Genomic DNA, 10,428 nt, shown 5'->3' on the forward strand with positions numbered 1-10,428 from the left:
TATTGCTTCTAAATCTAAGCTTTTGCAGTCGTGACAATTACCATTAAAATTTAAAAATTTATATGCTATATAATTTTTTTTGATAGAAAGAGTAATAAAGCTAGATTAAAATAAAAATAAGATATGATCCACCAATATATAACTCCAATTATTTATACATATAGTTTTAATTCATTGCCTCTCAAATATTTAAGATAACTATAATAAGGATCAAGTCTGCATCAATTATTAAACGTAGGCACATATTACTTAACAAAAACTCAGAAGTCAAAACAAAAACATATACATGAATCATAATTATCCAAAAGATAGCTTGTGGTATCATTTCCACTATATATAATCTACTTTGACTTGATTACATTGCTATGGTAGTAGACAACAGCTGCAAGATCACTGCTCTAGAAATAGCTGAAATCTCTTATTTGATATTTATTGGCATCATATAATCCCTCTATGATATCTATTATTGTTGGTCAGCTTCTCAGATCAATAATAAGTATCCAGAAAGATTTTATATATTACTAAACTATGAAATTTGCAACAACATAATTGATGCTATTACTCAAAAAGTCGCAGCATAAGTTTTTTCAATTTGCATACAATTTGCATACAGATCTCTATTTTTGAACAATAGTACACTGAAACACACTTGTCAAAAAAATACCCTTCCATTACAAGCATTAGTTCAAGGAACTCATGGTGCAAAAAATATGAGATCGGGAGAAAAACTGAAAGTTGGGAGACCTGAAACCCTACTGAAAATCCAGCTCTAATTCACCACAAGATGCTGCTTTCTGTTTCTGTTGAAGAAAAAAAGGGAAAGAATTTAGTTTCCTCCATTTGTTATATTAAAATAGACACGTAGTTGTCATTAGACCCAGAATTTATATTTATGATCAAAAATCTTACCAAATTACATTATATTATGGCAAAACTTTGCGATTAAAGGTTTAAATTTAAATGCGGTTCAAGTGTTATCTTTCTAACCTATCTCCTATGCTGGAAACTGCACATATTGCAATTTGTTCATAAAAAATGATATTGCTGAAAACTATAAGGTATTATAAATCTACCATGAGTCATGTCAAAAAAATTTGAACCAAAATATATTAGCTACTCTTTAGTGCAAACTTGACATTATGCTAGTAGTAATAGTTATTGTAGCAACAAACTAGTAAAGAGAACCTACCAGATCTCTCATCGTAGCTAGGAGGTTTTGCTCCCAATTAACGTCAGACTTGGTTGTAAATTATAACAGACAAAAGTGTCAAATAGATTTTTTTTTTTTTGCTTTTATAGTATCTCAAAGTTATAATATAGAATTTTTTACTGAATGTACTTAAATTATGATGATTCTAGAGTATATATTTATATTATTAATAGAGGTGTTTTGCAAAAGAAATCCATATTATAAAGTAGTTTGCTCTATTTTTATTTTGCAGGAACAATATATTTTGGACTTTACCACTAAACTATTATAATTCTATCCCTATAGGCTTTGACTATTAACTAAGAAATTTTAAAATTTGTGTCGACCAATATTATATATGCACTGATTACCACCACTTGTGCATTTATTAGGTTCAATGTGTACATTCATTTGAGAACTGACATTTAATGTTAGGTACATTTATATGCATACACATATATTTCTAAAAGAAATTCATTTCTTAAGTCATACTAAAGATCTCTTAGATTATTTATAGGAGCCAAAAGCAATTAACTTATACTGTTGCGGACATTGTTTCTTATAATTACTTATCTTTGATATAGAAGTTATATATGTAGGTGAAAACTTAATTTATGCCATGCTAAAAGCCTAGTAAGTGGTAGTAGATCTACTTTGATGATGATAAGGCTACTATAAATTTGCATACTAAACTAATCAGCAAGGATCCATCTCCAACTACATTCAAGAAAACCAAATAACTCAAATAGTTCACATAAGGTATGTTATATCGAGAGCCAAATTTTACCATTCGAAACCAAATAACTCAAACTTGAAACTTTCTCAATTGTCTAGCTTTCTGATTGTTTTGATACTTTTTTCATTTAAAAAGTACGATCTAAATAAAATAATAAAAAAAAAATAAATAAGCCAGTATAGCAAACTAAGTTTTCAAGATAGCCACCATAAAATATAATACTTTACCTTGACTTGGAGGTTGAGATACAAAAGGAATTAAAGTGGTGTTGCATTGTCCATGAATCCATTGTGTATTCCCATGAGCACTAGCAGCATCTGGAACCTACTAAAAAAGTAAAAAAAAATTATTTTACTTGATTATCATTAATCTACCAAATGATATACAATTATCAAAAAGAAAAACATTACCTATCTATTTGCTGTATCATTTAAACTTAAAGGCAAGTCTTCAGGACGCACAAACCTACTCATATATGATCTCATCAAAGCAAGCTCAGCTTCTAATTTTTTTTGCTTTTGTTTCATGACATTCATCTCCTCAAGATGAAGTTATTGCATCACTTTCATATCTTCTTACAACTTATGTATCTGAACTCTTTCCTCTGACGGCATGCTACTTGAGAAAACTACACCACCTTTACCCCACAACCTAGAGGGAGTTGGATCAAGTCCTAAATCACGTACTTGACCAGCTCTTTCTGCCCCCATCACTTGTGAATATATATCATCATCCCAAGCAACACTATCTCTAGATTCTTTATTATTATGTTGATTGTTGCTTAGTTTTTCCTGCATCATCACCTATTTATAGAAAAGAAGCAATTCAGTTTAAAAGGAACAAAATTTAAAAAAAATAGTGCACCAAAATGCTCTATATTGAAGGGTCATATATGCTCACAATCTTTTGGACTGACTCACTATCAATTGGTCTCCCATTTTTTCGTTGTTTATGTGTTTCTATAAATATTTCAGGCAATATCCCTTGTACTGCAAGAGGGATAAGTTGCTGCATTAGAATATGATAATCATGGCTCTTAAGCTCAAAAATTTATAATTCTTGCGAATACAATGTGATATATTTGATGCATAACTTTCTGAAAACTTTACATTTTTCAAGACTTCATAAAAAAAATTTTCTCATAAGGAGATATTGTGAAACATGCTGGGGGCAAATAAGTCCTTCTACAACCTCATTTTTCAGCCCATAACTCTGGTCTTATTTTTGTCTCTCACAAATCACGACGAGCTTCCAAGTTGTCCTTTGATTTCTTATCAACATTCAATAAAGTATGCACAAGGTTACCACATACATTTGTCTCTATATGCATTAGATCAAGATTATGCTTGATGAGATGGTGCTCCCAATAAGGAAGTTCAAAAAAAATACTCTGCTTTCTCCATGTTTCCTTTTGAACCCTGTCTGCTAGTTCACTCATTTTTTTGAAGCTGAACTTTATTTCTTTTAATTGATCCAATAAATCAGATCCAAATCGAGCCAAAGGTTTATGCCTCAATTCTTTAGAGCCATCAAATGATTTTGCATCATGCCTATATTTATGTGTAGAATCCAAGAAACGTCGATGACCCATGTAGCTGAACTTCTCTCCATGTGTCAACTGTCTCGAATGGGTATCCACATTACAAGATGGACAAGCATATCGACTATAGGTGCACCAACCAGAAAAATTTTCATATGCTAAAAAATCATTTATAGTCCACATAATTGCTGCATGCATTTGAAATGTCGTCTTCGTTGAAGCATTATATGTTTCTATACCAACCTCCCATAACTCAATCAACTCTTCTATAAGAGGTTGTAACAATATCATTCCCAGGTAACTTTGGGCTAGGTATAAGCAATGACAATATAAAGTATTCTTGCTTCATACAATTTCATGGTGGCAAATTATATGGAATTAGAATCACTGGCCATATGCTGTATACACTTCGCATTGTCCCAAATGGATTAAAACTATCGCTAGCTAGCCCCAACCTGACATTACGACACTCTTTAGTAAATTCTGGATACCTTTGGTCCAAATTTCTCCATGCTTCCGAATCAGCTGGATGCCTCAAAATACCATTTTTCTTCTTGCAGTCCCTTGCATGCCATCTCATCAAATCTGCTATTTTAGATGACATAAACAACCTTTGGAGTCTCCATTTCAAGGAGAAATACCTTATAATCTTCATAGGAACTTTTTTCTTCTTCCGTTTCTTTGAAGTTGATACATCATTGAGTTGATCATTCTCATTATTTTTCCATCGAGAAGCCCCACATTTTGAGCATGAATCATCATTAGCATATTCCTTTCTAAATAAAAGACAATCATTGAGACAAGCATCAATCTTCTCATACTTAAGCCCTAGCGGTTCAATAACCTTTTTTGCTTCATTGAAAGATTTTGGTATCTCACTATTAGGATATGCACGCCTCAGAACATCTAACAACACATCAAAGCTCGAGTTGCACCATCCATACAAATACTTCACATGATATAAATGTAATAAAAAGGATAATTTTGTAAAATCTTTGCAGCCTAAATTTAATTCTTTCTCTGCATCTTCCATCACTTTATTAAATTTTTCAACATCTGACAGAGAATGCTCTATGAATTCTGATTCTACCAATCTTTCTAAATTTGTCTCACTTAAAGGCTCTGTATTTGAATTTAAATTTACTTCATCATAAACTCCAAATGCTTCACGTATCATTTTGACCATATCATTGCCTCTAGATGTTTCTTTCCCATTAATAGTGACTCCAATAGAAATGGTTGCATATGTAATAGACTCCAAAGCATTATACCCAAGCATTATACCATTAACTACAAGGTGATCATAAATCTCTGCATAGTTTCTATGATAGTAACGTACACACTTTTTGCAAGGATGAGATTTTCTCATCAATAGATCCAGATTTGAATGCTGAATTGAGAAAACTCTCTATCCCATCCAAGTAATCCTTACTCACTCTACAACACTCCATTCATCTCTTGCCTTTATGATTATCCATAATAATTAGCTGACCTACAATTTAAAAAAAAATTAATGGAGATGCGGCATATATTTCTATTTTGTACATTACACATAAAATATATTACAAAAGTTAAAATATTCAAATATAATCTAAAGGATTGAAATCAGCATATATAATAATCATATCATTATGAAGATGCATATTTGTCTAGAATCTTATATTTTAAAGAACCAATGCTAAATATAAACTAAAAGTATAAATAGAAAATAAGTTGTTCATCCAATCTGATTTGATGCCGACCTCTGCCCTCACTATCCACATGCGTAGAAATTTTTGGTTAGGATGATTGTAACCACTAATTTCTACTCAAATGAATGTGTGAAAAAGAGAGTTACGTGAAATAAGCACTAGATCCGGCAATCCACTAGCCGACGACAGCTCCACTCATCGTCGTCGCCACCCCTCCCAACATTCCGCTCACTGGTGAGCCATCAAACTCCATCTACCCATGTTTCATTCTCTACATTTTTTGGTGGACCCGGCTCCCCTGGCGATGGAGGTTCCACCCCAACGTCGGTGTTGGCGACGACGACGATGACAAGATCAGGACGTCATCATCGGTGGGCGAGTGCTATGCGTGCATGCAGATGAGTGCATCGGCATTCCACTCGACGAGTTGTGACCGTGAGCATGCCTCTGAGTGGGAGAACTCAGCCCAAACAGCGACCCAAAATTCTGATCTTTAATACAATTTACAACCAAAAAGATAGGATTTTGGATCAGAAAATTGTTTCCACAACATGGTAACGATCGAAATATGCTGTAAAAATTCCCAAGAAACAACAAATCTAAGATAAATCAGACAAAATAGGGCACCAAAACCTTATATTTTTGAATGAACTTCTCTCCGGAATAAGGCATCCATCACAAAAAAAACAACCTAGAGAACGGCAGTTGGAAGACCAACTTGAGGAAGAAGGAATCGATTGGAATCTTTGACTATGTGGGGAAGACCGAAGGGATCGATTGGAGAGGATTCGGGTTTTGTGAGGTGGGGGATCGATGGGACAAGCGATGCCAGTGTCTTTGTATCTCTCCTTATCTCGCTTTCGATGGAAGATCGATGGAAGGAGCGACGTCGATCTCTCTCTATCCTTCTGATGGGAGATTGTCTAGAGGAGCGATGTCGATCTCTCTCTCTCCCCCCTTGTCTCCCTTTCGATTTTTCTCTAATTTCTTTCCTATCCTTGCGGGTGCCAGGGGAAGGAAAAATTTAAACTAGGAGGAGGCTTGAAGTCCGTAGGAAATCTTATGCGGGGTTGAGCCAGTGCATGGGAAAGAGCGAAAACATTTCCTCCACGCACGAAACAAGAGTAGAATACACATGGAATTGACCCAGAGGGGGGCATAGTAGGGTGCCCATACACATGAAAAAAAATAATAAATAAATAATAAATAAATTATGATAATTACTAATAAATATCAATTAAAATATATTTTATAATAATAATTATTAATAAATATAGATAAAAATATATTTTACAATGATAATTATTAATAAATGTCGATATTAATATGATTTATAATGGCAATTACTAATAAATACTGGCATAAATATATTTTATAATGGCAATTTATATGTTTGTCACTAAAAAAAATATTAACAGTAATTATTTTAATTGTCACTAAATTTTGTTATCTTAAATTACATTCATGATAATTAGGCTTTTATCTCTAATTAATTATCACTAAAAATGAGTTTTGTTGGAGTGTTTGAGTTCATCCCTGCATATCAAGATCCCTTATATGAAATCTCATATCACCAATAATAACATGAAATCCTAGGATCGAGGTGGTGTACCAAATCATATATTTCCTCGATTGCACCATCTTCTTTATTATGATACATTAACATCACCTACAACAATATACGTATAAGTTATGATAAATCATCTGTATACATTACGTGTAATAAAAAATTGAATAAAATTGTTATAGTGCTTACATGTTGTCTGAGCTAATTTACGAACTCCCTTCGATGTTGTTCCTTGATATCTCTCTTATTTTATCACAAAAATATATCTCTACAATAAATACATGTTTATTATTTATTTTACCTCATGAAAAATATATAATATTGATTATGTAAAAGTACTTACTCCGTAAAATGATAGATTTCTTCGTAATTATTTAATACATAGAAATACATCAGGTTGCACTCTTCTATCTCCATATATTTGTACTTTTTTTCACTAATGGGATGATCCTAAATCTTGAAAATAGATAATGTAGATTCAATTTCGGCCCACTCCCTATTTGCATTGCACTCTTCATGATTGAATCATATTTCTATATCATTGAGGTATATCGAACAGAATATAGGACACTCTATGAAAATATATGCTTCCATAATTGATCCTTCTAGACGTGTCTTATTTCGCACATATTATTTTAACTTATACAAGAATCTATACATACAAAATGATAAAAATAAATATAGGCAACACGTAATTAGAATTATAATGCTTGTAAATTAAATAAAAAAATTAGTTTTTGTGTAATATTATTATCGCTCAATAGGATGCATCTATTGGTACTAAACTAGCTCGACAGGCAAAGCCTCTCTTGAAAGGTGAACCGCCAAATGTACCATAATATCAAAAAATGATGACAGAAAATTTTTTTCGAGTTTACACATATAGAATTAGGACAATGTCTGATTAAAGCTTCTCAAGTATATCAACTTAGAGTTTCCAATAACATAATTCTCGAAAGAAAATATTCAATTCAATAAGTACATTCTGTACCTTTAGAGTGGAGAAGCCACGCATCACAATGGGTAGAAGACACTACAACATAACATGAGAGTCATGACTCTTCATACACAAGATATTGCCATCTTTTAAGTTTATAAGGCTTGAAATATTGAAGGCAAAATCATTAGAAAACTTTACGATTTTTAACCACTTACAAAAATTTCTTTTCTCATCTCCATGTAATATATAACTTGCAGTTGGCATTAAGAATTTTTCACCATCACGGGGTAACAAGTGCAACTCATATCGTAATCCCATTCTTTCCAGGTCTAGCTGAGAATTTGGATTATCCTTTATTTTTTTTTGATGTTAAGAAGTGTCCCAATAACATTATCATAAATATTCTTTTCAATTGCATGACATCTAAGTTATGATGATATAGGAGATGTTGCCAATAAGGTAATATAAAAAATATGCTCCACTTCATTCAGTTTAACTCTGATTCATTACGCTTTTAGTTGCGACTCTCAGAAACTTTGCTAAATTTGACACTGCCAATGACCTCTATTTGTGCCAATATGTTATCTTTGCTCATCACAAAAGGTGGCCTACACATCTCTGACTTTTCATTGAAGCATCAATTCTGACGGGTTCTTCAAGAGTGATTAGATGATAAAAACTGACGATGACACATATAGATAATTTTTCTTTCATACTTCAATCTAACGGAATAGCTATCACCGTTGTAAATTGGACATACCAAATATCTTTATGTGCTCCATCTAGATAGGTTGTCATATGCCGAAAAATCATTAATTATTCATATTATCATCGCATGCAAATAAAATTTTTTTTACTGACTGAATCATATGTTACAATACCAATCTCCTAAAGTTCTCTCAATTCATCGAGTAAGGATCGTAGATAAATATCTATCTCATTATCAGGAGCTGTAGGTCTAAGAATAAGCAATGATAAAAATATAAATGGCTCTTTCATGTATTTTCGTGGTACAATATTACGAAACAAAACATCAATTATTATTAATAATAAGATTAAAGCTTTTCCAAAATATCCGATATTGGGGCATCTAAGAGTCATTCAATATATGAGCGACTCTTAAATGAGAATCTAAGTTCAATGTAATTTAACTACCATTTCTGAACATATATACAGAGATGGATTCCTAATTTATCAAAAAAGGATAACTCTGCATTGAAATTTTTCTACAAAAATTTTGATAGAGTTTCTCAGAAATATGGATGTTTTCCTTATTTTCCTATTCATGCATATATTATAAGCATTCAATATAAAAGATAGGTACTAATAAAATCAAGGACAAATACAAGATACAAGATGGATACCATTAGAGTTGTCAAAATGGGCCAGGACCCATGGGCAAGCCTATTTGGCCCTAAAAATGGATCGGGTCAAGCTAAAAAATTCTGGCCTATTTATGAAAATGGGCCTTTTGGCCCGGCCCCTATAGCCCATGGGCTGAACTAGGTTAGGGCCTAGTCAGCCTGTGGGCCGGCCTCTTCTTCAGGCCCTCACCCTTCCCCTCCCCTCCGCCAGGCCCTTCCTGTCCACCGTCCCCTCCGTCAGGCCTCTTGCCCTTTCCCTCTCCACCCACCATTCCCTCTCCACTGGCGTCGAGCACGTATGCGACCTCCCTCCCCAGGCCTCCACTGCTGCCGCCCTCATCCACGCCCTCTCCCTCCTCAGCCTCGACGTGCTTCGTTGGGCCTGATCCTATCCCACCCATCCTCTACCTCAAACTACCCCACCCCCGCTTCCCTCCCCAAGCCTCCATCATTGTCGTCCTCGTCCACGCCCTCTCCCTCTTCAGCCCTGAGTACTCCCTGGGCCCAATCCCATCCTCACCCACCCTTTGCCTCAAACTGCCCCACCCCCCTCCTCCCTTCCTGCCCCATCCCCCCCACCGGTGCCGCCTACGACCGCATTCCCTATGGCCGAACCCCCTCCTCGCCCCTCTCTGGCTGAACACCCATCCTTTCCCCAAACCGCCCCACCCCCCTCCCCCTCCCGCCCCGCCCCTCCCCTCTAGCTAGATGAAATGAAAAAGAAGGAAAAAGGTCTTACCTTTGATTGGCAACAGCGGCATGGATCGGGGGTGAAGCCGAGCAGAGTGGGGGCAGCAGGGTCGGGGGATCGACAAGGGTGGTCGGGTGGAGTAGAGCAGAGAGGGGGCAGCCAACACATGGTGTGGAGGCGAAGCAGAGCAGAGGAGCTGACGGTGGGGGCAGTGGCGGTGAGGATTGATGGTGAGAGAGGGGAGAGGGAGTGAGAGAGCCAAGGGAGAGGGAGGGAGAGAGGGTAAGCGATCGGCGGGAGATGGGCTCGATGGGAAAGGAGGAAGAAATTGGAGGGAAAACAGAGGAGGGTTTCATGGGAGTGGGTTTGGTGGGAGATGAAAATGGAGGGGGTTTCGATGAGAGTGGGTTCGGTGGGAAAAGGGTTTCGACAATGTTGATATAGCATTATAATTTTTTTTAAAAAAACTATTTATTGACGTAAATTTGTATAGATAAAAAAATAATTACCTACGCAAACATGAGCATCGATAAATGACCTCTTTACCTATGCAAAACTTGCATAGGTAAATAATTTTTTTTTTATTTTTTTGTAAATTATTTACCAACGTATAATTTACATAGGTAATTTTAAATTTAAGATTTATTTTATCATTCATTATCTAAATAATTATCATTAGAGTATCATCATAAAAGATCATCTCGATTTGG

General features: G+C 35.0%; 1 long non-coding RNA gene across 1 annotated transcript; it reads right to left on the bottom strand.

Annotated features, from left to right (window-relative positions):
• Positions 1-587: 587 nt before the first annotated feature.
• Positions 588-10,118, bottom strand: LOC140851666 (uncharacterized). Its single transcript, XR_012134382.1, has 3 exons — positions 9,767-10,118; positions 2,153-2,252; positions 588-800 (listed from the first exon to the last, which is right to left on the bottom strand). It is a non-coding gene; the product is annotated as an uncharacterized lncRNA (long non-coding RNA).
• Positions 10,119-10,428: the final 310 nt, after the last annotated feature.

This window comes from Elaeis guineensis, chromosome 9 (genome assembly GCF_000442705.2).
Source record: "Elaeis guineensis isolate ETL-2024a chromosome 9, EG11, whole genome shotgun sequence".
NCBI lineage: Eukaryota > Viridiplantae > Streptophyta > Magnoliopsida > Arecales > Arecaceae > Elaeis > Elaeis guineensis.